Genomic DNA, 26,908 nt, shown 5'->3' on the forward strand with positions numbered 1-26,908 from the left:
CTCAACCACTGTGGCTAATTTCCGCATTTTGCTCGCTTTGTGCGTTTTGAAAATATACAGGGTGGGTGAAAAAGTAGATTCTGATTTTTTTAAATGGACCAATTTTTTAAAATCCATTCTCCTACTCATATAAAATAAGAAAACAACCCGTTAACTCGATTTTGTCGAATTTCTACAAAACGGCCTGACGAAATTTCCCAAAAATTTTGTGGCGGCCGCGGCTCCGGGCCGCGGTAGCGGTCCGGGCGGCGGCGCCCCTCGAACTTTAGGCCTTCCCCCCCCTCCGCCCCCCCGAAATGCGTTTAAATTATAACGTGTGTGGGATTTTAACCCAACACCTGATGTTTAAATGAATTTGTGCCATATTTTAGCCGCTCACTGTATGTGTATTATAAATATAGTTTCGAATGTAATTGTTAGTATTTTTTTCTATTTATAAAAGTTGTTTTTTAATAATGTTATACTGGGTGATTTTGAAGGGTTGAATTTTAATCAATAACTATTTTCATTAAAACGCTGCGATAATGTTCCAAAGCATGTAACATTACTCAACTCATATGAACCAAATTTAACTCGCCTTATTCTTTAATATAGGGTTTTATTTGATTTTGGCAAAAAAAGATAGTTTTCGCCCCTAAAATATGAAGAGCGCCCTTTGGCATAACATAGACTTTGAAATAGAGGACCAGTTGAACTTAATCCCAAATTTCCCATATTTTTATGCAGGGTCCTATAAATGGCCATTTGTGCACCTCATATTTTCCCAAATCGCATAGTCCACCACATGCCTCTGTTTGCACAGAAATAAAGATTGTACTAGTTATAGGTTTAGTTTAAAACCTCTTTTATGAGGAAGAAGGACACCCTTGGTTTTTTACTTACTAGACTATTCGTGAGAATAATTATGTATCAAATTTAAAAATAAATTCCCCGTTTACACAATAATCAGCCCTGTGGTGTATTAGAAACGTCAAACTTAATTTTGGGTTATTTAATATAATATGGAGAAAATAACGTTTTCTACAGCTATCCTACACGTTAAATTTAACGTTAGTGACACAAGCCCAAAGGATAACATGTTCAGCCAGAGCAGTTCTACTACCTAACAATCCATGTAACATACTGTTGTGTAAACTGCAGGGGGTGTAGTGTAGTTCCAATATAACACAAAAACTGATTACACAACGTAGGAGTTTATTCGTGCTAACCATATCGGGTCGATTGCTACTGAGATTCAAAAGTGCCGCCAACGTCGTTTTTTATTATTTTTTTCCAGAGTTGCCAACAGAAAGGACCCTCGGATATCAAGGTATCTTTTTATTACTGATTTAAACCATTCTACAACCATCGATTGTGCCTTCGTACTCATCTCAACATCCTTCAATTGTTTAAGTTCACGCGTACTTACAACCATTAAACCGCATTTACCTTAGATGGTTTTCCTTTCAGCAAAAACTACAGGCACAATATGATATCTTAGCATCATTTCAGTTAAAGTGTACATTGAAATCCCATGCAACAATAAAAGAATGATACGCAATGTATTATAATAAAGGCAATATATTACAACACCTATATAAGAATATTTCAATTTTTTTAGCAAATATGGGGGATCATATACGAATCAACACAAATTTGGTTTATTTTACTTGAATTTGTATTTCTACGTTTATTGTATGCGTAATTTTTCCTTTTAATTTTATCAGTTATCACTTTTTTGAACATTTATAATTGTGTAATTAACACAAATATATATTATTATTAAATTATTCAATTTCGACAAGATTTTAGAAGTAAGGTTGCATCTGGTCGTTTACGATAAGAAGTTTTATTATCAGGCGAAATTTAATTAACGCACGTCGTTTAGTCATATTTTGATGGGTATTTATATTTACGTGTAATGTTAAAAAAGGCAAGCACGAGTAGTGGTAATAGTAGACTTGTAATGTGCTGACAGTTTGAAAATAAATTTAAAAAAAAACACTCAAAAACGCTTGAGTACAACACACGTACTGTGGTGTTGATTTGATTTGCGCAAAAAAAGTGTAAGTAATCTTAAGATTTCTATTGTATTTGTCGCCCACCTGCGTCCGGGGTAATGTGTTCTTTGTAAGCTTTTCTTTCTTGCAGGGATTTTGTTTTAATCTTTGTCAGAATAAATTTCTGTCATTGTCAATGAATTAATTGTGGGCGTATTCGAATCCATTGTGCGACCCGGATCGAGTTCTTCATCTCAGATTTTTTTCTATTCGTATCCAAGTGTTCTTTCATGGGTTTCTTTGTAATTTTATTAAGACCAACGGGTCTCTTGCATTAAGAAATTTTAAATCAATTTTAGGATTGTTTTTAAAGCAGAATGCCGGATGGACAGTTGTGTTGTGGGTGGTGTAGTGACCGCATACGATTGCACGCAGCAACATTTATCATTTTTTTTTACAAAATCGCGAAAATTTGCAATCATCCCCGTGGAGCAGAGAACTTCGGGTGAAGTATCCAGCCGCCGCAAAGAAGGTTCACTACAAATAAAACTGAATAGAGAATTTCACTCTACTAGAGCCCTAATGATCTTAACAAAACGTCTTAAGACAATACTTCTGAAAATAATCAAATACACACAGTTGTATGGATACCTCATGCAAATGCCTCTTAATCACCAAACTTATTTCATTATTTAGCGCGGTTTTTTCTTTTCAATTTATCATTAAAGATCACTATTTTGATGGTATGATTCTTCTCCATCTTAAATAAGAATAATTTCATATCAAATCAGTATGTACCAATCTTCCAATGTCAATAACTGCGACAGGTATCATTTTCAATATGTTCCATCGCATTAATCGACATAAAAAAGTCACATTATTGTTTCTTTAATAAATTAGTCTGGTAGCATTTGCCTTTCTCTTTGTATATTTAGCTACCAATTCCTTTCGTTATGTTTAATTTCCGATTACTCGCCTTCGCACTTTTCGCCAGTCATTAATTATATATCTTTGTTACGCACTCCTTTCTTCATTTCAGTAAGCGCTAATTTGGAAATTTCAATCCATTATCGACTATTTCATTGTGTCATAAGGAACCATTCAAACTTTCTGAAAATTGGCTTAATTTCGCTTTGAATATGTGAAAACGTGCTACCGGCGACTTCAATTTAACAGCTAATGCAAATCGTTTGTATTCGGAATTCGAGAAATGAAGAGACACTTTCATGCAGAAGTTAAAAGTATAAACCAATTAAAATCTTTTCCGAAGTACGAGCTGTGTTGGTTTTGATAGGTAACTAAATCCGTCCGTTATTCTCAGCGATGACTTTTATTTTTCATCTGCAGTCGGTGTATTATACACCACTTGTCTAATAGTTTAACCTTGTTATGTTAAGGGTAACATTACTCGAGTTTGGTAAATTATGTGCTAAGTCCGAAATGCACAAGTGCAATTAGTTTTCGGTTAAAGCAACATTCAGACATTTGCTTAAAATCTAACCAAGCATAACCACGTCTAACTTCGCCTCTGAAGTTCTACTTGTAAAGGCATTTGTTTTAACGTTTTGATTCATTGTGTTCAATTAATCAAATTGTAAACACTATTTCAAGAGTAAACTTTTGGTTCGTACTTGGAATTGAATCTTTTTTCAACCATTAGCAGAGGAGGGAAAATATCATAATGTCAAACGTACGTTTGCTTATAAAAATCACCGTCTTTAAAATGACTTCGGTTGAAAAAGATAATAAACCATCCGGTCACTGGTCTTGTAGCAAAATTTACGAAAAAGTTTAGTCGGAGTGTTAGGGTTATGGAGCGTTTGTCGCTTAAGAGACAGTCTTCAAGCTATCAGTTAATAATAGGCGATTTTGTCCGCCATCAAAAGGTCAATACTATAATTGTAATTATAATAAAAAATGATTATAAATGAAGTCAAAGAAGTGCTGTTCCGAAGTGTCATCATTTTGTGTCTCTTTGTTTAAAAATCGCAGGTTACGACGGGAAATTTTGGATTATTGACACTTTAAGGTAATTAAGTTTTCTTTAATTAATTGTTCTATCGATCGCTTGTTGCGTGGTAGGTGATAGGCCTTGAGTGCCTATTTTTCTTTCAGCTTGATTGTCGATTGATATGTCGAATAAATTTGCTTCATCTGTAAATAGTTGGTTTTGTGATTAATCGAATCGCAATTACCACCCAGATAAGAGTCCTCAAATTAATATAATTTACGTCAATATCGAGATTTTAGTAGCGACAGAGGCTGATTTCCATCTTTGGCCTTGCCATATTCCCTCCTTATTAGATTATTAAGTTGCTTATACTTCTTAAGATAGAATTTATAAGCACTTAAAAGCGTACACTACAAAGTAAATAAAACCTAAACAAATACTAGCTAATTAAATTTGGAAAGAAGGACTACAAAATATAAAGCTCTACTAACGAAGTGCGGAAACTGTATACGTCAATAAAAGAGTGTCACGTACAAAGAGCCTGGAACTCAACGTATCTGTGTAACTTGAGCAAATGTAAATACAGTCAGGTACATGCAATTCCAAGGCCTAAATCAAAACATATCAAAGCGGTCAAAAACGTGCATTTCAACCCAGGAAAATAAAATCTAAACCTTTTTATTCAGATTTATTCCATTTCACTGCACCATGTAATTAGCGCACCTTGTAACCACCCCCGCTCAAAAAATAGGCCTTCATACCCTTTCCACTTCTCAAATATCTCATAATGGTTACAAAGATCAAAGAGACTTTCCTGACTGTGAACTTATATCAGACATTAGAAATTGTAATCCTCATCCTTTGGAGAATTCGTAAATTTAATACATCTTTCACTCTTCCGAAAAGAAATCTCTTAATAACTTTGAAAGAATTTTCGAACAAATTTAAACTTTAGAATTAAAATAATCCTCTCCTTTTAAAACATACACACGCAAAGATCCCAAGCATAAAGGAGGAATATAAAGGGAACTGCGAGATAACAGACAAAAGAAAAGTAGTCCAAAGTTAATGTTGAAAAACTTAATGTGAAGCCGCATTGGCAGTTCTAGGATAAGCTTCCATTTTGATGGTTTAAAACTCTTCGTGGTTCAGGGAACTTTTAAGGGCGCGGATAAAAAAAAGAGTTGTTGAAGTTTTAATGTTTATGCGTGGTGCTACGCGTGTTGTAGTGTGGGCGATTTTTTTTCCGTTGAAAGGGTGCACGGAACGGGCAAATATTGTAAGGGCTAAGGTCCGATTGTATCTGGGTTCGCTACGTATGTTAGGTCATTTTAGGGGCGAGAATTTATGTGCGAGCATTAAAAAGCGCAAAAACGCGACATCAGCTGTCGCTTATCAAATTGTTGACTGTGCACTGTGGCTTGTAAGTGCAATTTTCATGCTAGTTAACGTAATTATTAGTTCCACTGGAGGGCGCAATAGATTTGGTCGAGTTGAAGTGTTGCAACCACTACTGATAATAATCCTTCATAAGCATCCTCATCACGATCACGCAAATAAGGCTTTGTATTGAGCGAATTGGGATAATTTACTAAAGGCATGCGCTTGGTCTAGGTTCTGAGTACCAACATAAACGCTATACAACCGCCGTTTTAGTTTGATACACTTTTACTTTGCTTGTTTCAGCTGAAGCTTTAGAGATTTAATGGGAAAAATTAACGAGTTCGAATACGCTCCTAGAGGGAAAGGTACACTATAATTTTTAATGGTCATAGGGGGAAACGATACTACCTTGCGGTTACGGTTAAACTTTATTTTTAAAGCACCTTCAATGTGTAAAGACTGTCTGCTATTTATTAATTTTAAATTAGCTGGGTGCTTGTTTAACGGCTTCTTTTATTGGCAACTGAGAATACAAGCGCTATACAATCGAGCTTTATTATTTCAAAAAATAAATGCTTAACGTACACTCCCGGTGTGGTAACGATATACAGTTTTATGATCCTCTTGTATAAATCCATTTAAAAGTAAGTCAAAGAAAGTGGCCTGAAGTGAAGTGGGCACAACTTTTTTATTAATGAAGCACAAATGTCGTGATGCCAGAATTCTTAGTGCTTCGCTAGTATTTATTTGTGCTTCACAAAGGAATCCAGCCATCACCTCCGGTTCGGGATATATTCAAGCTCAGAGTCAGTAATTTCGAATTGCTATGTAGGGTTATAACCGTATCTTGATTTTGAGGGATTGATGTGGGCGATAATAAAAAATTAAAAAATCAAAAAAAAATGTATTATGTGTTTGCGTCTTGATTGTAAAAGTTAGTTTTGATAATATATGTCAGTTTCATCATATCAAAAAAGTTTCACTGTAATAACGTTTATTATACAGTGATATTCATTTAAAAGTAGACATAGGGATTTCCTATTTTCATATTAATTAACTGGAATATTATTGCTTTGGATTCTGTATTTTTATTTTCGTTTGTCTGCGATGTATTCAATTGAAGAAAAAGTTGATATTATTAATTGGTATAGTGCCGGTAATAGTTTAGGGGTCGTAAGAGACTTATTTTCTGTATTAATCACTTTAAAATTAGTAGTTATTTAAATGCGATCCGCATAAGACACAGTAAACAACCCTCAATTTTAACGGAGGATATGAAACTGAATGTTTTAATGTTTATGGAAGTGAATCCCATAAGAAACTTAAGGGAAATAGCGGCCGAATTTGATATCTCTTCATCATAACATCGAAGGCCGAAGATCAAATGCCCAGAACGAACTGCCGCTGTGGCAGTTCTCAAGCTTGTATTTTCTTGTTTAACCCTGAGCTAGTTGGCCGTTTATGCGGCGGGTTTTTTGAAAACGCAGCGCGAACTCCCCTAACCGTATTTAATGTCTACAATATATACTTTTGGTACAATGCCTTAAAAATACCTTACCCATAAAAAAGCAATATTTAGGTACAAAAAGGCCAAGCCATTAACAGATAACCTAATGGGAAAAGCTCCCTTTTAATTTGTATTACCGTGAAAGAACCGTCACGAAGAGAATATGAACATATATTGTAGACTATAAATGTTTCTGGGAATGATTAATTTACGCATTGATTAACTGCATAGGTAACATTGTCAATTATCCATTTACGGAATTTCAACTGTTTCTACTAATGAATCGTTGTGGAACTTGAGAATGCAACTTGAAGGGTTTGGAATGCAACAGCAACAATGAGAGGCATGTGTGCTGCATTCTACAATACCCTTCAACATCTTTGGTGTTTTCGAACTCACTATAAAAGTGGATGATATCAAAACGAGACCAGGCATTGAATTCTGTAGTGTATTAGTTTGCAAAGTTTTTCCGGTTCAATTATGGAAACTTACTTTTCAATTAATTTGCGCATAGAACTAAACCTCGACTTTAAAACTTTCTAAGCGAGAACATTATCTCAGCTGTTATTTTCCACCAACGTCCTTAGTTCGATCCAAAAGGGGCAATTTACACGTTGGGAATGGAAAACGACAATGTCTAAAAACAAAAGGCTGGCTAAATGCCACGTTTCCATCCAGCAAGGATGAATATCTTAATCTTCCCAATTTAATTCGCCATCTTAATCAAATTAACACCATAGTAGCACTGAAATTATTAACTAATAAATTCTCAGTTAATTAGTTTGTGTAATTTGAGCCGGAGTAAATTACTTTCATTCAAGATCGACTCTACATTCGCTCTTTGTTCCCATTCCATCTTCAACGCGCTTACATTTCACTTCTCGCGCGTTTGTGAAAATAATGTGAATTCATAGCAGCACAATAAACAACGTTCGTTGTTTAACAATGGGACATAAATGAAATTAACATCATCCACTCCACGTGCAAAAAGTTGACGCGTTTTTTCAATAAATGGAAAAACAGTAAACGCACTCAGGACGGATAATGGGATAAACGCTATCCTAATAAAAATTAAAATTGGTAAAATTAAGTTAATGAAGTAAAGGCGGTGGCGGTTAACTAATGGCCATTAGATCGGTCTATGGATACCCTTCTATTGAGAGAAATTGGAGGTACTTAATTTAATGAAGCGGCTGTTAGGTTACCCTTATTGAATTCCGTTATTTACATATTTTTCATTGGAACGGAAGCAGACGTGGAACGTAAAAAATGAGAAACACATTTTAGTCCTCCACCTTTTAATTTTCATCGTACAGGCTAATAATTAAAGATTTCTTCAGATCCAATTGTGGACAGAAACCAATACGCACAACGTGGCCAGTGCAATGCTATAAGAGGGTAACTTGGGGAAGTATGTAAAGTTTTCATTCCACTTCCAAGCAAAAAATCAATAATTTGTATTTTATCGGTTATTGTTTAATGGAAGTACACAGTTGGGAAAGTTGTGTGCCTCCAGCAGATCTTTGGGGTTTGGAAGGCTGTAACGATTTATTTTCTCCATTACGAAGAACCCATTATTATTGTTCATCGTGTCATTGCATGTTGGAGAACCCCCGAAGCATCTAAAGCGGTTTGATAGAAGGCTCCACCTATCGATGCAATTTATCCACGCAACAAGGGATCAGGAACTTCCATTCACTTTCTTTTTTCTGGTACTTTTCGTTCGGTACGCTTGCCGAAAGCAGCTAATGGTGTGTTAATTTCCATAAGGAGGATCGCATAGTAAATTAGACGATTCACTTGTATTTTTGTTGCTTCGAAGATTGGGTTATATCTCGAGTTACTATCTCGTTTATTGAGGATATAATTAGGAAACATTTTGTCAGCGCTATCTTGGTGCCTTCTTTTAAACTTCACAAGCTGAAGGTTGAGCCAACGCAAATTAATTAATTCACCATTGTTACATTGATAATCATTATTTTCTGAGCACCCTCTCGTGGGTAGGTGCGATTAGGCTTTAGAGATCAGTGTTTTTTTGTAGTATTTTAGGTTTTTCTTGGGTACCTCCGCTGAAAAATACCAGTCCCAGTTTGAGGATGTTCCTGTGCAATTTACCATCGGAATTAGGAGATACCTGTTCGCTCTTATCACCTAAAATAACATCCATCTTGTAAGCAGCAATTTAAGCCATCCTAGATTTCTCCTGCCGCATGCATATTTAAGAATTAAATAAGATCACAGGGGGCATACAAGCAGCAAGGGGATACTCTTTCTTCTGTTTTATTGTAAAGGGCATCGTTAATTATCTCTTAAAGGGGTTCCCTTGTATCTACGTGGTTGTATAAGGGAAACTAAAGAAGCTGGGTGGCGCTCAACCTTTGGTAAGTTGTAGCGATGTACCGACGATTAAATACGCTAAACGAATTGATCGCCTTTAATTTTTCCAACCCTGAGCTAGCTGGCCGTTTATGAGGCGAGTTTGAGGTTAAACAGCATCAGCCTAATCTTACCAGACATACATTTTTTAGGATATCGTCTAATTATACTAATCTCCCTAGTGCTATCCTTTAGATACACATTCCTAATATAGGCAATAAATTGCTCCTTATTGCAACACATTGTAATGGGTTGGTATTTATCGATTTATGCGTAAGTTACCGACCAACGAAGGTCAAAAAATGTACCCCAAACAAACAAATTGATCAATTCTTCCGTATTTTTGCGTAGGTTCTTGGGTTTAAAATAATATCCTGTTGCAATAGGGACTTTCTCTCTATAATTTGCCTGAAAATCAGTCATTTCCATCCTGAATTAATGTGATAATTTTGGTCAGATTTTTACTGGATAGGTATAATAGTAATAAATGCACAATGATAAAATTAGTGGACTTGAAATAGATTTATTTTTTATATAGTGCCGTTCTCATTTTCTATTGCTAATCAATTAAGAATTTTTAAAGGTAGGACCACCCTTTTTTCATAGATTGTATTTGGTTTTAGCACTTATAGTATGATGGGTCGCCCTGTATGTTATGAATGTCAACATTATTTAGATTAAATGTGGTCGTGGTTTGAATTAAGCTCAAATTTGATAATTTGGTGTAAATCTTAATTTAATGTTGCTTTTGTTTGTTTGTTTAAATAGTTCGTTTGGTAGGGGTAATTATTTATTTAGTTTTTTAATTTAACAGTAAAAATTAAGGACATCTAGAAAGATTGCGTAAGTGGTTTGTAAAAGGTTTGCGATAAGAAGGTCCTCAGCGCTTCAAAAATGTGCTGGTAATTCGCCGTATTTAAAACCAGGTCTTAATAGTCTTTGCGAAGACGTAGATTTTGACGTCAACTTTGAACAATTATCTGTATCTTCACTAAAAATGAATAAGATGATACCTCCATGGACTATATCACAACCCAGGATAAATCTGCAACACCCTAACAACTCCAACAAAGACGACACACATTCAACAAGAACTATATAGGGCTCGCTGCAAAGTTACATTTGTATAGGTCCCCTCTCACATAGGAATAGAGGGAAATGAAACAACTGACTCTGCCGCTAGATAGGCGGCAACTTCTGGAGAGGCCCACATGATCCTAACCGAGGATACCAAAATAAAAGTTCGAAGTGCTATGTGGGAGCGGTTCCAAGTCGAGCCACGGCCTGCCATCGAAACAAGATGAGAGGAGATTTTTCTTACCAGAGCTTGAATTGGTCACACCACTCACTCTCATCTGTTCCAAAGGACCGCGCCAGATATTTGTGACACTGAAATCACCGTTTCTCATTTGTTATTAGAATGCGCGAGATACCAGAATGTAAAAACAACACTACAAATGCCACCCACACTGAAAGAAGCAACTGCAAATAACCAGAAAATGATCCACCAGTTCGCCAAAACAACTGGTCTGGAAAAATAGTAATGAAAAAACGTCCATATGTTTGGTCAAAAAATTTTGACTATCATATTCTCCTGTGTCTTACCATATGCTACTACCTGCTTTCTCCTACCCGAGGTGTTATCTTGTGTCGTCTCCATAGACCCCAAGACGTGAATAGATTTTTTTATCTCCTCTAGGACGTCTTTCTATTATAGTAGAGGAGCTTGTTCGAAATCCACTGAACGAGAGCGATTCAAATTTTAACCGATGCGATGGAGTTCCACTTTGGCCTATCCGAGTATGGTAAAATCGACCGTCTGCCGCCTCAGGTCATGGTACTTCTTGCGGTACCAATTCTAAATGTTTCTTTTTTTTGAGAAAATAATACACCAATTGAAAACGTTGATAATAGCTCTAAAAAAATATTTTAAAAAAATCTCTAACATTGGATAACTCCGTAAAAACAATTCTTAATCGCTTTTTAACGAACTTTCCACGGATATAACTATAGCTACACCTTTCGTTTACCCAAAATCAAAAGTTTTATACAGGGTGGTGACTTGCGTAACGCATCATAGGGATTTGAATGTAAAATTCATAACATGCGATTATTGGCTCCCCAAATTATTTTATAGCAAAAATGTATTAAAGTTTTTTGTAGAAAAAGTTTTTTACGTCGATTAACCGTATTAGTTTTCAATGTTTTGCATAATAAAGACGGAAAGTTGGAAAAATTAAACCCGCATCTTTTTCAATAATCTGTGATGCCATGGAATTTTATAATACAAAAACTACGCCAATATCCGTCATGCCATGGAATGTCTGCTATAAAACAAATCAAATTCCACCAAAAAGTATTATATTTAGAACATCGAATTCGGGGTAAGTTTACCTGCGTAAAAATAAAAACAACTTTCTGGTAACACAAAATTATAAATTAAATAAACAATTAAGTCTTGAAACTCACGAAATAACAATACAATAATAGAAAACCACCGATGAAGATATACCACAACGTGTTCATTCAATATTAAAAGTCATTTGCCCAACAACGGACTCGGCAAATGCTAGTTTCCTAGGCAAATGACTTTTAAATAGAAATTATTTTGATGGAGTCATTTGCCCAGGTAGATAGCATTTGCCCGATAAAATGCCATTTGCCTGAAATAACTATTTGCATACGACATATACAAATTGAAATGCTAAAATACGATTTCGGGTAAAATTTAATAAAAAACTCTTCAGCAAAATGACATTACTTGACTCGGAATTTAAAGTACTCGGCCCCAAAGGGCCTCGGACTTCAATATTTCCTTGCCAATAATGTGTCATTTTCCTGACTTTTATGTAAATAACTATTACATAAAAGTCAGGAAAATGACACATTACTGGCGAGGAAGTATTAAAGTACGAGGCCCCTTCGACTTTTACGTAAATAACTATTATTAAAAAAATTTGGATTTTTAGGATCGCTCAGAAAAAATACCTACTTCCCGGAAGAAATAACATGTTTAAAAGAAAATAAGTCACTGCATCTTAAACGTCTCAATATTGAGAGCATATTGCTACAAATTGAGGCAAGATTTTTGGAAAATGTGGTCAAGAGATTACTTAAACTTTACAAAATCGCCCAAAACGGAAAACCTGGGAGTTCAATTTACTAGTTGGAGATTAAGTGTCTGTTAGGGCAGCGAACTCATAATTCGATACGGTAGGATTAGAAGAGAGCGCCAAAGAAATAGTGTAAGGCGCTAATAAAAGAAAAGATGGTGGAAGGCTACTTCGTCAACTAGGCTTGCTGGATTGAACATTTTGATTTTACAACTTCTCTAGCTTATGATTTGCTTCCGTTTCCCCTAATTATTTCGATGCTTGATTGCTAAAAATTCAAAGTATTCCAAAGTTCTATGAATTCTCTCGATTTTTCATTTTGTTTAAATTATTCATATTCTTATGATCCTTCCATTATTCTGATTTTTCTCTATTCTCTATTTGAATTCATAATTCTTCTCATTTCTCTAATTTTCTTATTTCAGTATATTTTTCGGGTTCTTCTATTCTCTTTGCATTTTTCGAATATTTTGATTTTTTTGAAGACCCATTAGATTCCTCTGACTTTTCAGACACTTCAGATTTTTCAGATAGTTCAATTCCTTTCAATCCAAATTTTTCACAATCATTAGATTCTTAATATAAGATTTTTCATTCTACATTTTTCAGTTTCAACAGAAATTATTTGCATCCTTCTGTTTTTAGAATTCTTCCGAATCCTCAATTTCTGCATTTCCGTCAGATTCTTCGTATGATCAAAACAACAACATAAATATTTTTGTCACGTAGGTTTAGTTTACACTGTCTATATTTCCTACTGCCACATCAAAGGCGTATTATTGCCACGTGCGCGTATAGATGTAGTGCGTACATCCCTGTTTACAAACGGTTCATCAATATAGGTCATGCCTTTATATAACATATTCCAAATGTATGTTTAGGCACCAATTCAAACGATATTTTGAAAAACAGTTTGGTATCTAGGTACTCCATTTTGAAAGTATGAGGTCCTTAGATGCGCTTCATCGTTCCTACCTACACGTCACGCATTACAAGCGAATCCTGCAATTGCAGAACTCTCGAGAATTAAAATATGCAACGAGGGATTTAATGAAAAAAATAATTGCTTCTACATTGGAAGCGTGCATTAACGCAAATGTCAAAGGAAAATGATTATATCGAGAATTGAGTTTATTAATGAAAAGCACGCGGATAGGAAAATCGCTAAAAGGAATTTAACGAGATTGCGAGTAGTTCAGTGATATGAATACCACTATGTTCCAGTAAAAGTCAGGGTGCATTTCGGTACATAGACTATTTTGAAATCTGTAAGTGTTAATGATTCCGATTCTTAGGCTCCACCTAAATGTTGACGACAAATTCAATAATGGAAAACACATAAAAAATTTCGCCGTAATTCGGAAACGTGCAATGCGGCAGAGTAATAAACTGTGACCTGGGAACCCAACTGCTCCGACTCATAAATACATGCGGGTGCAATCGAGATTACGACATGCTTAGAATATAATAGATTCTCGCTGAAAAGCATGTTGGCATTAACATCTTCCATTAACCCTTTGTATTTGACGTGAAGTGTCTCGGTCAGCCGAATATAATAACAGCATCTTCCAATGACGTCGTCAGAAGTTACTGACCCGGTATTTGGAGACTTCGCCATTGCCAAAACTTTTGTCTTTTCCGTGAAATTTATGGCAGGCAAGTCTGCCAAACTAAACAAAATTAAATTTTTTTCATTTTCAATGGGTGATTAATATCAATTTTGAATTAAAATCCACAAAGTGCCTTGACATTAAAGGATTCGGATTGCAAGAACCATAAAAAGGAAGCATTTTAGTGGCAATAATTTAATTTAATAGCCCGTCTTTGAACGTAAAACTCCGCTTCTACATCGAGATTTATCCGAGCCGTACGTTTACGTAATCGGTTTGAATATCGCACGGACATATCTTATAAAACTTATGTACACACATAGTCTACTCAAAATGTAAAACAATAGGAAGATCCAATTTCAAATTCAAGCAATATAACCCCCAAAGAGAGAACGGCAAACACATATCGGCGATGGAAGAAAAAATCGTTTAAACGCATTTTGTGAATATCTACCCTCTAGTCAACAGTTGGACAGAGTACATCCGGTTAAAATTAAGCATATATTCCGAGTGGTAAGTTATAGGTTTTGAAAATATCATAAATCCTCCAAACGTTCCGATCCATTAACTCATTCTCTTGGGCTCTAATCCGTGCATAAATTGCCATTAAAATTTGTTGAACTTAAACCCCGACTGCAATGCGTCTGTACGTTCCCGGAAAAAGAGGCATGTTCGTATATTTAACGTCAAAAATTAATTTGTAAACTTCTATTAACTTTGGAGAAACGCTCTTAATTTTCAATTGGAATCAACAGAACGAAGTACGCTGCGAAGACCGGCGAATAAAGTTTAGAATTTTTCGATTAACATCCCGCCAAGCTGCGCTTTTCAACTTTTGGCGTTCACGTCAACTTTACGCAAACTTTACCGTGCTCCCTAAAAATTCGAAACGCGATTATCGATGCTACAAATCAGAGTAAGCAAACAGTAACCAATTTTCGAGGTTTTCGCAAGGTTATGGTTGATCTGGAAAAAAAGGTCGACAAATCACATCTATAAAAGATTTTTACATTTCATTCCTGCTACAATAAAAGCGGAATTCGTTTAATACATCTTAAATTGCAATCCGACCGAAAGTCTTAAGATTTATTCCGTAATAAAGTAAACCCTACGGACGTTCACCAAATTGCGTAAAGAGGATTGACGAAATTAAAACAAAGTCTCTATGATACCAGAGCAACTAACTATATCTCGAGGGAAATTGGAACAATATCTGTAGCTCGAAGCGGCGGGAAACAGCGGCAACAACAAGACTCAATAACCTTACGGAAACAGGGTCGAAACAGCGAAACCCTTAATACTGAATATTTCATGAGATCCTAGCACTTGACATATCCACTAACTTAACTGATTGGGTATTTTTAATGCTGTGACCTGTAGACGTTAACGTCGAAGCAGAGAATGAGATGAAAGAGCGAAGAATTTAATGAATTGCTTCGATGGGAATGCAAGTGGGGTGGATGCCAAAATTCGATTTTAGAAAGCTCGCAGGGATCATCATTTTTCGATTCATACAAATAATAATCGAAGGCACAATCGAGACTTGTACGTACTTCCATTCGCTTCAATCATCAAAGAAAATCCTGTAGACTACAATAAATGAAAAAAAGGAAATGATGTGACTAATTAAAAGTAGCGTCCTTTAGCTGCGAGGATTTGATTTATTTAAATAAGGAACAATTTGAATGTGTCCAGTGGATGATTTGTGTTCAGACATTCGAGCGGACGCTTTTACAGGACTCCTGAGGAATTAATTCTACCAACAAGTCATATTTATTTTTACGAGTGACATTGAAGTTTCTTTTCAACCTATTCCTTATTACCGCCTCCTCTTCTCCTGAATAATTATAATAGGTATGGTGTGAATTAAATCCAGGGATATGAAATAAATTTCTGCATCGGTTAAAACTAGTGACTTTTTAGTTAAAAGTTTACTTTTTTATCATTTTTTAGATGGTGCATAGATCGCTTCTGCGGGCACATTGTAATAGTTTTCATAGTTGAGCATTCGCAGGGGATTTGGTAATATGACGGCTATGAAAATGAAATTTAAGTGCATAATTAAATTTTTTCTGTTAAAAACTTCGCGAATTTTTCATTAGTATAAGTTCAGACTAAAATACGTCGCTGGTTTACTGTTGGGTGGGTTTAACGTTATTAATATTACTGTTATGCTAGAAGCGTGGATGCATAAATAACCTTACAATTTCCTAAAACATTTTTAAGTGGTAAACGTTCGAAAAGAAGTTTAAGCTGATAGGGTTTCGAGCTTCTGCGAAAGTAACTTGTAAAGGTGGCAAGGTTTTGAAAACATTCCCCAAGAAAAATATTGCCCATATTGTTAGTTTCAAGTTTTAAATTTGATGATTGGAATCAAAGTGATGTGCGTCATTTTACGCGCTCATAATCAATGTTTCGCTCTTCTTTTAATTGCCTCTAATCTTCAATAGCTGGCTAACGTTACAAGCTCTTAGGTCAGCACATCATACATTCAGACTGGGAAATCTAGCGTCATCATAATGATTAACAACCGTGTATTGGTGGAAAGAAAGTCACTAACCAATAGAAATGAGGCATCGCCATGGTAAAAAAACATTTTGCACAATATTAAAGGATTCGCTGTCTGAGAATCAATGAGACCATAGTCCTAGAGAGTAGAGATTCGCAATCAATTTTTGAAAGCGGACAGTTTGTCCCTCCCCTTCTATTATTAATCGGGCGTAAAATTTTCGGGGTGAAGATTAAATTAGTTTTATTAAGCAATAAGCAGAGAACTGATTTGTTAAAATTACGCAAAGGAATATTTATGTACTAAACCGTACGTTTCATTCGTAAATGTAAAGCTGCGGAGTTAATTAAAAAGCAGACTTGGAATAAAAAATGTTGAAAGTAAAGGTTAAATTAATCGATCTTAAAAGATTCAATCCATCTTTCAATGTTTGTTTTTTAATGTATGTTCCCAGTTACAGAGCCTGTTGAATTCGGTGTTGATTTCTTTTTTTTTCCTCGTCAGGAATTTAAATTTGATTCTGTAATCTTAATATTGAATTTACCTAAATTCAATGGTTTATTTGCTGTGTTAATATCAGGGTTAATATTGAATGAAATCTACGTACATGTATTTTTCAAATTTAAAAAATTAAATTATTCATAGGTAAAAATTGAGATGGCCATTTCAAAATAAACTTATTGTCCAGATTTTAGTAAACGAATTTAATATAAAAGGAAGGGTTATTCTTAAAATATATGATTTTTTAAATTGTTTTTCAACACACACAGATATGACCTTGTATACTTGTTCTATTGCTGGAATATAGAAAAGAGATAGAAATTATGTAGCCAATTTTCAAGATTATAATAGAAAAATATCTAAAGTAAGCAACTACAAACTAGGTAAAAGACTTGCTAAAAAATAAAACTAGCCGGTGGCATTCGATGATTAATTTTATTGTAATACAGTTTTTAGTTGGAAAAAAACGTGTTTTTGAAGATATTGTTGCGTAAACGTCATATACGCGTTGTTACTTCGGTCTAAACACTAAAAATAATGACAGAACACCCTGTATGTGAAAATATCTCAATTTATTAAGTGTAAATCTGGGGGATTATTATACGAATAAGTATGGAGTTGGTTTATTGTATTCGATTTTTCCTTTTGGAATTATTTGTAATTGCATAATTCTTGTTTAAATCTTATCGCTTCTTTAATTTACACAATTTAGATAAGATGATAATATATAATGATATTTATTTTATGTGTATGTAACCCAAAAGTAACTTACATTTCGTCAAAAAACGTGGAAACAATAATATCAGCTGATGTTGTAAAAATAGTTATATTTATGTATTAAGAGCTTATTGAGGATGTTTGTGCCCCTCCCGAGGACGACACGCTTACAGCGGGGTTCTTTGGCCCGAGGGACATAATGAGATATTTTATATTTATGGTGTAGTTAACAAAAGTAACTATACATGCGTCAAAACGTTGGAAACAAAATTAATATCAGCTGATGTGTAAATATTAGTTATATTTTATGTATTAGAGCATTATGAGGTTTATGCCCTCCCGAGGACGACACGCTTACAAGCGGGTTTTGGGCCGAGGGCTTCGTAAGTACGCTCGGGTCATAAACATCAATTAATGCCGTGGTACATACAAAATTTTGATGTTCATACTAGCGGTATATTACAGTGATATTCATTAAGAAATAGAACATAGGGATATGATTGTATTGTTTTCCCTATGTCTACTTTAAATGACAAAATCTCTTCCAAAAATGCGTGCGCATGAGTGATTTTTTGATTGCATAAAAATTAGGCGCCTTTCAGAGAGTTTTGTCATTTACAATTAGACATAGGAAATACATATCCGCAAATTCCTATGTCTACTTCTTAATGAATATCACTGTTAGATAAGGATTCCATGCCAATTCGGTTTCATGAACTAACGTGAGATGTCAAAAGGGTCTTCGCTTACATTGCAATTTCCGAACTCGGATCTAACAAAATTTGATAAAAAATCCACCTGCACCAATTTCATCGTAATGGGGCCCATTCGTTTTCGAGTTATCGTACAAACGGACAGACGGGCAGACATCGCAAAAATTATGAATTCGCCTAGGAGCTGTTAATAATTTAAATGGGAAAAGAGTTCAAGTATCGTAGAGCAGGAACCCTTCAACAGAATAGAATGCTTTACTCAATAAAAAAAATGTATTCAAAAATCCACTCGTGGATGTTGCCGCGTAACACAACTGGTAAATTATGAGAGTAACGACACAGCCATAGCGGCTAATATTAATTAAGAGGACCGAGATCTCGATGGAACAGACAGACAGACGACGGAAAACCGAGCACATCAGCGTTCACCTCACTCGGTGTTCTCTAAAAAAAACTTTTAACTTTTACTTACATACGGTAGGACTTAAACAAAGTTTTTGGGTTTAACCAAAACCACAGATGAAATCTATGCCAAACTAACGTTTATCTGCTTCTCGGTGCCAGGATATTTCAATATGAAATGAAATGAAACCCATATCAGTTACGTTCACCCTACGTTGGGACACTTGCCCTCCTGTTTCTTTAAACAATGTGTAGTTATTACAACAGGAGTATTTCAAATACTTAGGCTTTTCACCTGTATAGGCATCTTTAATAAAATCGAGAATTTGTACTTTAACTACAAAAGCAACATTTCATAAGAACGGTTCGCTGTTTTTTTCAAATATGGCGGATTATATTGAATAAAAACGAAAAATTGAACGTGAATTCTATTGAAGTTCTTTCTTATTCGTGGCTCACACTAGGAATATATAGTAGATACGATGGAAATTAAATCCAGTAGCTTGTTTCGTAAAATAGCCATATACAATCGCGAGTTTCCGCATGGGTTGCAATGTAAACTGGTGACGTTTACCAAATATGATACAAAGTTGACTTCATCGCAGTAAGTACTTTAATCATATTGGGTCATGCAAAAAGATCGCTTGCCGCAGGTACATTGTAACAGTTTTCATAGTAAAGTGCTCTCAAGGGATTTGTTAATATGGCGGCTATCAAACTGGAATTTAAGTGCATAATTAAAAGTTTTTATGTTAAAAGCTGCGCGAATTTTTCATTCATATAAGTTTAGGCTAAATACATCGTTAGTTTTCTGCGAGTTATGAATATTGCTTTTGTTTAGAAGTGTCAATGCAGGAAACTAAGGAAAGGGCGCCTACGTATTCCTTTTATGTACCTACGCGATTTTTTCGATTCATTTCACAATAGACGGGTACTGAATTTTCGACCAGTTTACAAACTTGATATTCAAATAATTCGTCCCATTATCTTCAAAACCAAATTTTAATAGTGCTCTGAAATCATGCGAATAATTAAAAAAAAAACCACAATTGACTTGGTTTTATTTGATGCCACTTCAATGGTTCGAGAAATTGGAATATGTGGAAGAGGACATTTTCTAGTTCTAGTGAGTCTTAAACTAAGGACGCAAATATTAAAAGCTGATCTTCACCATAAACCGGAAAATTTCCATTGATTAATGGTCACCCAAATTTGCAGCGTGTTGTTTTTCGATTGCTTGCGGCTTGTTTTCAAATGCTCGCGTTTGTTTATGATTAAGACCTCTGGGATTATTTGGACGAAAATCGAACCGTTTTTGATTTTGGTGGACTCTTCAGAATTATAAATCCTATCAACGCTACGAGAAGTCTATTTAGAAGAGGTGAGCAGTGCGCTACATTGATCCACAAACTAGATCGACAACCGGTTCCTGAAGTCCGAAGCGGCAGGAGATAATCAAACGCGATTAGGTACACATCTTTATTATTTCCGTTTTATGCGAATTATCAGTGGAAGGAAGAAAATCGCGTATATTTGCGTACGACTTTAATGTTTAATCATAATAAATCTAGGTTTAAATTTCATGGAATTTTTATCACATTGTTAACTCTTATCTAGGGGGAGTGAAACGACATTATTTCAAAAACACGCTAACATTGAACGAGTATTTAAATTTTAAGTAATTTGGTCATAAAATTGTTGGTTATGATTTTTTTATTAATGTAGGTACCTTCAGTAGAAGAAAAATGTTCATAACCATTTTAATCTGAGCTAGCCTGAGAGGTATAAATGTACGGAAGGTAAGTTCCAAAGCACTGAGCACGAAAATAAGGAATTGACAAGAAAAATTTAATAAATAGCGAAGTTCTTTATCAACAAATGTAAGTTTAGCCAACCGAAACCAATCCCACATCATACACTTGGCTAGTAATAGCGTTAAGTTAAGCTTCTGCTGCAGAGACCTGTGGTGGCGGTAATGCTGATAGTGGAAAGGGATGGGAGAGAGAGGGGGCTTATACTCGAAAGTGTGCAGGTCACACTTGGTTCCTTTAGAACGTTTACTTAGAGAGTTACGTGGTCTTTACACGTGCCGCCTTCTGTTTCTACAATTTACAATAGTCGTAAAATGATCATTTGTTTACTGGTGCGATACTTATGTTACCTAATTTATCTTCTAGTAATGCCCTGCTGGTGAAACACTTCTGAGCGGTATCTATACTTAATTTGATTTATTTTCTAAAAGTTCTACTTGAATTCGGGAAGTCTCAAACTTACTTTCGACGTTGGTCTCTTCTATAGAATTTCATAGTAACTTTTGAGAGTTTTAAACTTTTAGACTCGTCTAGTCTCTAAACACGTGCGGTACCATGGCCTTTTCGTGTAGGAAGTTAGATAATTTGCAATAGGAAAGCTACAAACAAAGTCTGACATAAAGGATTAGTTTTATATTTTATTTTTCAAACAAACTCTTCAAAATAATCCCAATAGTTTGGTAAGTACGTTCTTCATTAAAAAAAAGGGTAGTTGTTGGTTTATGAAAGATAATTTTGAACCTATAAGATTTACTAATTGCTTCTGTGTGTTAGTTTTATGCTTGTAATATTTGAATGCAACGTATAGTCGCGACATATTTTCTTATTTAACTTTTTATAGGATCAACACCCCAAAAGCATTAAATTACCTACACATAGAAACTCGAAAAATGTTTTCCTTTAGAGCCATGTTACACAATTCCTTCACGGTTTAAAATTCCGAAAATAGATTCCTTTTTATATAGAGAAAGTCAAATAGAAAGACGAAAATACAAAGGACGCACGCACATGTCGTATCGCGAAGGGATAAATCTTCACTACTACAAACCCCTTTTTATACGGTATAGCAGCAGTACAAAAATCCCGTCTTTATTTTACTAAAACGTCCAGTACATTTACGTGTTCTATCTACGTAAATTACCTACAGCAAAGTTTACCCAAGCAAAGTCCCAAAATCCCGCGATCTATTACGACAGATTATTATAAAGCTGTACAGATGAAAAATGCGTTCGTGCGCCTTATTACTTCGTTAAAAAAATGGTATACTTACAAAAGACTCGCGATCTGGTTACACCTGCAACAAAAATGGGCGTTTAGATTAAGTGGTTAGAGGATTAAGGGTTGACTACAAAAATGCAAATTTGTCAAGCTTTAAAAATATATCAGGGAAAATCCACGAATGTCTAAAAATTTATGTCCCACTAAATTAGAATAATTTTCTATCTAGACTTTTCCTCTATAAAGAGCTCAAATAAAAGCCGTATGGGCCGAGGCAATGTATCATAACCACGCGGGAAGGCATTTATTACAATTTAATGGGCCTAGTGGATGTAGGTAATATAATAAGTGGCGTACTAATAAAAGTGGAAGCTCTAAATTTATAAATCGAAACATGTTAAAAGGCGATTTTTCGTTGTTTACCTACAGGCTACAGGTTAGTAACTCATTTATTTAAAAGCATTTTTTTGGGATAATTGTGGAGGGTAGTTCACACCTTAATGGATTTTTAGTTTAGGTATTTTAATGAAGTTGGCACACTTAGCGATAACACTAAGATGCGTATCTACACAATATTTTCAATGTTCTTTTTTTCATCCGATCGGATTCACTTGCCGGATAGGAAAATTAAATGTGGCTTGTGGGAAGTGCTCAGAAACGTGTTCAGGAGAGATCGACAGAATCACAATAGCTTATTCTAAACAAACTTATCGTACACACGGACAGACAGGCATGTCGTATCTCGAAAATGGCACATACTATCAGTATCAAATTTTCGTGTCTGGTTAATGCTAGTTCGAAAATAAATAAATATAATTAATAATAAATTTTGAAGGACGACAAAGGGGTGACTATTTCAACCCCTTGGTGGGTAGTAAACCTGGATATTTTTGTTAATTGTTTATTCTCGAACTATCATTGGCAATCCACGAAAATGTGATCGTGATAGTATGTGCCGTTTTCGAGTTGCGACAAGGGGGTGACTATTTCAACCCCTTGGATGGCAGTGGGTATGTTTGTTGATTACTTATTCTCGAGCTATCATTAAGCAGACACGAAAATTTGATCGTGAGAGTATGAGGAGAGGTTGGCCTGTTCAACCCTTATTGACTCTTATTTCTGCTTGATGAGAGGGTTTTCTATTTAATTGTAAATAGAATTGTTTCAGTATTTGGAGAAAAATTAATAAAAGCACAAAAAATAATGGAAAAAATCATGTATTTTAAAAGAAATTCAAAATCGAGGTGTTCATTTAGAATACAACAAAAGTTGGAATTTTAAAAAGAAAGAAAATTCAAAGGGCTGTAACTGCTGAACTAGTAGCCCAATCTTGGAACTGTTTGAAATTATGGATTCTACAGGCCACATTCTATAAGGAAATTTTTTTCCCGGGTCGATCCGAGACAATTTTTTTTTGCGGACCTCAAAAAAAGGCAGTGTACACTGTACAACCTTCCTTTTTTACCAAAAATCGACTGCACCAAAATTTCTCGGGAAAACACTTTTTCTTATTAATTTTGGTGCGTAGAATTCCAAACAATTCGTACTTTTTCGATTAGATTTTTCAATCAAAAGTTATAGACTAGAAATCAATTACGAAAGAAAATTCAAAGGGCTGTAACTTTTGAAATAGTAGCCCAATCTTGGAACTGTTGGAAATTATGGACTCTACCGGCCACATTCTATAAGAAATTTTTTTTTTCCGGGTCGATCTGAGACAATTTTTTTTGCGGGCCTCAAAAAAAGGCAGTGTATAACCTTCCTCTTTTTACCAAAAATCGACTACACCAAAATTTCTCGGGAAAACACTTTTTCTTATTAATTTTGGTGCGTAGAAACCAAAACAATTCGTACTTTTTCGATCAGACTTCTCAATCAAAATCAAAAGTTATAGACTAGAAACCAATTTCGAAAGAAAATTCAAAGGGCTGTAACTTTTGAACTAGTAGCCCAATCTTGGAAGTGTTTGAAATTATGGATTCTACAGGCTACATTATAAAAGAAATTTTTTTTCCGGGTCGATCTGAGACAATTTTTATTGCGGGCCTCAAAAAAAGGCAGTGTATAACCTTCCTTTTTTTACCAAAAAACGACTGCCTCAAAATTTCTCGGGAAAACACTTTTTCTTATTAATTTTGGTGTGTAGAATCCAAAACAATTCGTACTTTTTCGATTAGATTTTTAAATCAAAAGTTATAGACTAGAAATCAATTTCGAAAGAAAATTCAAAGGGCTGTAACTTTTGAAATAGTAGCCCAATCTTGGAACAGTTTGAAATTATGGATTCTACAGGCTACATTCTATAAGTCTATTTTTTTTCCGGGTCGATCTAAGACAATTTTTTTTTGCGGGCCTCAAAAAAAGGCAGTGTATAACCTTCCTTTTTTACTAAAAATCGACTACACCAAAATTTCTCGGGAGAATACTTTTTCTTATTAATTTTGGTGCGTAAAATCCAAAACAATTCGTACTTTTTCGATTAGATTTTTTATCAAAAGTTATAGACTAGACCAATTTCGAAAGAAAATTAACTTTAAATTAAATAACTTTTGAAATAGTAGCCCAATCTTGGAACTTGTTCAACCCTTATTGACTCTTATTTCTGCTTGATGAGAGGGTTTTCTATTTAATTGTAAATTGAATTGTTGCAGTATTTAGAGAAAAATTAATAAAATCACAAAAAATAATGGAAAAAATCATGCATTTAAAAAAAATTCAAAATCGAGGTGTTCATTTAGAATACAACAAACGTTGGAATTTTAAAAAGACGGGGATCATGAGTGTTTGAATTTCATCCAGAGCACGGTACTTCTTTAATACGACCACCCCAATCCTCTTATGGAACAAAAAATATATGCAAAAACTACAATGCCAAAATCAAACCCAATTCTCGTTAATGCAAACTTACGAACTCTATTAATAAATGGGTTTCGGATTGCGATATAGGAATAAGAACGATGGGTAATTAAATTAAAACGTGGCATACCCTAAAAAGAAACATCTTAACAAATAAGGAATCCTATGAAAATAAATTTACTCCAAAAGGATGCAATGTAAAGATGTTTGGATAAATAATTTAAACGGTTTTAGAGAAAAAGATGCCGGTTTTATTAACCGAATCTAGCTAATGTTCCAGTTTTTCTACATTTAATTATTATGCTTGATGTAGCATTAGTGAACATCCTCTGATGGAAGCCAGAGAGGTAACGTACTGCATTTCCTTTCTATAGCCTGTTTATTTTTCTTTTTTTATCTTCTCTAATCGGGTGATTCCACCTGAAAATCTATCTTGGATAACTGCAAAGGCAAATTTCTAAATATTTGACAGGGCTCAGGTTATCTAAAATTGAACTCAGACTGTGCATAACTTGCATTTTGGGAAATGATTAATTTGTTCACATAAAACGCCTGAGCTCCAGGCATTCAGACCATTTTACTAATTCAAAAGTAGCTTTCACGACGAGTTACTAAATAATGTCGCCTTTTTAATGCACGTGTGGCACATCTGCTTAAATTTTCCATCTACAACCGGCATTAAAAACGATTGAGATTGAATCTGATACCGGAACGGATTCCGTATTCTAGACCGTTGTCATAGTTTTGTTTGCATTGAAATTGGTCTAAATTTTCGAGGAAGCGACATTTAAGCAATCGTTTATATTCAATTGGTTGCAGAGGAACATGACGTAGCACACCCGGTAATGCGCCCGACATCGCCAGATTAGGAACTAATTCCGGGATCAAACTATTTGAATCCTTCGCGTTAAGATATGATCGCATTACGCAAGCTTAAAATGGAATTTCAGATCCTACTTTAACGTGCATTGGTCCATCATTATTGGACAAGAATGGTCTTTTTGCTTGAATGGACAAATCTGTGCAGAGGAAATTTTCTGGATTTATGGTTTATTCCGTTTACGTGGATAAACATATATTTATCAAAGAGGCATTCGCGGCAAAACAAAGCAGCTTTTCGCATAGAATTATGACAAAAGGCAAACACGTCATCAAGCGTTGCTGAGGTTACAGAGCTTATGGTTAAACGTTTCTAGAGCATCTACATCTAAACCAATTCCACAATTATTTCTGTTAATGTTGTAAGTATTCAATTGTTTGCCGGTTATACATCACATTTAATTTAAATTCGTTACGTTTATAAAATAAAAACGCCTCATTAACTTACGAGTTAAAATATCGCATCCACGCACAATCGGCAACGAACCCAATTTCAAACTTGACACTTTTGTGACCCTTGACCTTTCACATTGGATTATGTAGGGGAAATACTGGAATGCCTTGTGTTTTCACAAAACTAAATAATGAAGAGATAGGAGTGGGATAACTTTTGCTACATTTACCTTCGGTTTACTCCTTTTGTCACTAGCTAGGTACCTGTATTATAACCACTGAATGGTTTAATATTAAAAACCACCCACCTTTTCGAAAACAAACCTGTCAAACGTTTTCAAAATACACAGAGGTGAAAAAGTTACGCAAAAATAATCCAGGAAGATTTTAAACTGCCAGTAAAAGCCTTTGAATGCAACGTTGATGAAGCGATGGCCGTTTTTATTGCAAATACAATTTCTGTATTAATTTATCCTTCACGTTCATGATTACATTTTCAGACCTGCAGCTACACTGAAGGCAATCAATGATAAGCGAGTGGACTTGACATGGTAAATTCGTAAAAAAAGGCTTTTGAAGTAGAAGGAAATGGAGACCAGTGTGGACTTGCATTTGTTGACATGTTACTCCGAATTCAAAGTAGTTTGTATGTATGCAGAATTTATTTGTATTTGTGCAAAAATTTAAACAGTTTCAGTTCACCGCCCATGCAAAAATCCAGCCGACATTGGAAATGTAGGAGTTGTGGGCTCATTATACGTACAATACCGTGTGGTAATCAATTTTTATATCGTCAGAAATCACCGAAATTTGTGCATCTAAAAACTACTAACTCGGGAAACTAAAATTACGGCGATTAGTACAAATTTTCAATTGGCAAAGTAAGGTTTCTACTTTATGTATATTTTGATAGGATTTAATTTCGGGGAAGGTTATGAGTTGAATTATATTTTCAGTTAATGAACCTACTCCTATTTAAGACCAAAGTCC

At 34.9% G+C, this 26,908-nt stretch overlaps 1 protein-coding gene across 13 annotated transcripts in view; it reads right to left on the minus strand.

Annotated features, from left to right (window-relative positions):
* LOC116176810 (complexin) overlaps positions 1-26,908 on the minus strand; it is a 501,249-nt gene that overhangs the window by 296,723 nt on the left and 177,618 nt on the right. The window contains exon 1 of one of the 13 annotated variants that reach the window (XM_031495587.1): positions 21,843-21,869. The exons of 11 other annotated variants lie outside the window; for them this stretch is intronic. The gene's annotated coding sequence lies outside the window, so the exon portion shown is untranslated. Of the gene's footprint in view, positions 1-21,842; positions 21,870-26,908 lie in introns of those variants that run through there. One more of the 13 variants, XM_031495595.1, reaches the window with a different exon arrangement.

The sequence above is a fragment of the Photinus pyralis genome, unplaced genomic scaffold (assembly GCF_008802855.1).
Source record: "Photinus pyralis isolate 1611_PpyrPB1 unplaced genomic scaffold, Ppyr1.3 Ppyr1.4_LG7, whole genome shotgun sequence".
Taxonomy (NCBI): Eukaryota; Metazoa; Arthropoda; class Insecta; order Coleoptera; family Lampyridae; genus Photinus; species Photinus pyralis.